General features: G+C 44.5%; 1 non-coding gene across 1 annotated transcript; it reads left to right on the top strand.

The window, feature by feature from the left end:
* Nucleotides 1-1045: 1045 nt before the first annotated feature.
* Trnak-cuu lies at nucleotides 1046-1118 on the top strand. The gene has a single exon. It is a non-coding gene; the product is annotated as a tRNA-Lys (tRNA).
* The last annotated feature ends 303 nt before the right edge of the window (nucleotides 1119-1421 follow it).

Below are 1421 nucleotides of genomic sequence, written 5' to 3'. Positions count from 1 at the left end.
GATTCTTACAGTTAGGTGAGTGATCACAGGATGACTTTTTGTTGTGAGGAACACAGATCTCATATAGGAATCAGACATCACCAAGGAATCACCAAGGATATTTACTAACAAAAAGTAACTAAGGACGCAGCACGTTGCTGCATTACCTCTCCAACTCCAGTGCCTGAAGACCGAACGAAAACTGAGTTTCTAGAAGACCTAATTAATCATGGAGGCATAGCCTGTCAGCTCAGACCACTGAAGCAGAGAGCTCAGAAGTTCTTAAAGTGGGACTCTTCTTATTTCCAATGCTTATGTCAAGCATGGCTCCTGACATGTCCCCCTTTCTTTTTATATTTTTTTAAAGATGAAGAACATGCCACGACTGAGATGGAAAGACCGTGCCTGTCTTAGGTTGTTCTCTACCAGAGTGAAAGCCATTGGGGGTGGCCAGGGACCTGCTTTACTCTGAGACGATCTTGCCCATCACTGGCTAACTGGCCTCCACAAAGCTCCGTCAAGTGGCCATGGTCGGGAGGAAGAAATGGGAAAAGCGTACTTTTGCAAATGTCATTTGCAAATTGGTATCCGTGCCACTGAAAGTGGTATCAGTGCCACTGAAATTTGAGTACTAGTACTAAAGTTACGTGCAGGCTTAGGCTAAGGCCTAATTCCCCCCACTACACAAAATACAAAAAGACACCAAATCGGAGTAGAAAGAAAGCGAAACCCAAAGGATTACACAGGGACAACATAAGGGAAGGTGGAACACACACAAAATGATCATAACAATGGTGCAGAAGATCATGTGGAGCAGTCAATCAATCAAGCAGGGTACTGATGAATCAGAGTAAAAGGCCAATGAAGTATAACGGTGGGCGCCATGCATTGGAAGACGTTCAGGAGGAAGAAGAAGAACAGGAGGACGACGTCAGAGTAGCGTGGTGTCGCAGGGAGCGTAGAATCGGAGATTCAGCAAACTGCACCAGGCATTCTGGCAACCAATGAGTGCAATGGATAGCGCATGGCTGGTTCAGTGGTAGAATTCTCACCTGCCATGTGGGAGGCCTGGCTAGCTCAGTCGGTAGAGCATGGGACTCTTAATCCCAGGGTCGTGGGTTCATACCCCATGTGGGGTGCCAATTGTCGAATGCCCCCGAAGCCCACCAGGTTTGGGCCTTCAACAAGAAAGAAACCAAGACAAAAGTCTTGAAGATATGCGATGAATTTAGTCAAAGATACTTCTTAACTTATTCAAAAAGATAGAAACTCAGAGGGAATACCCAAACTCCTTCTATGAAGCAAGTATTACTCTAATACCCAAATCAGATAAAGATACAACAAAAATGCAATGCAAACTATAGGCCTGTATTCTTAATGAACATAGACACAAAGATTCTGAAAAAAGTACTTGCAAACCCATACCGTAACACATCTAAAAG

This window comes from Nannospalax galili, unplaced genomic scaffold, assembly GCF_000622305.1.
Source record: "Nannospalax galili isolate Female #2095 unplaced genomic scaffold, S.galili_v1.0 scaffold85, whole genome shotgun sequence".
Lineage (NCBI taxonomy): Eukaryota > Metazoa > Chordata > Mammalia > Rodentia > Spalacidae > Nannospalax > Nannospalax galili.
This window is presented reverse-complemented; position numbering and strand designations above follow the sequence as displayed.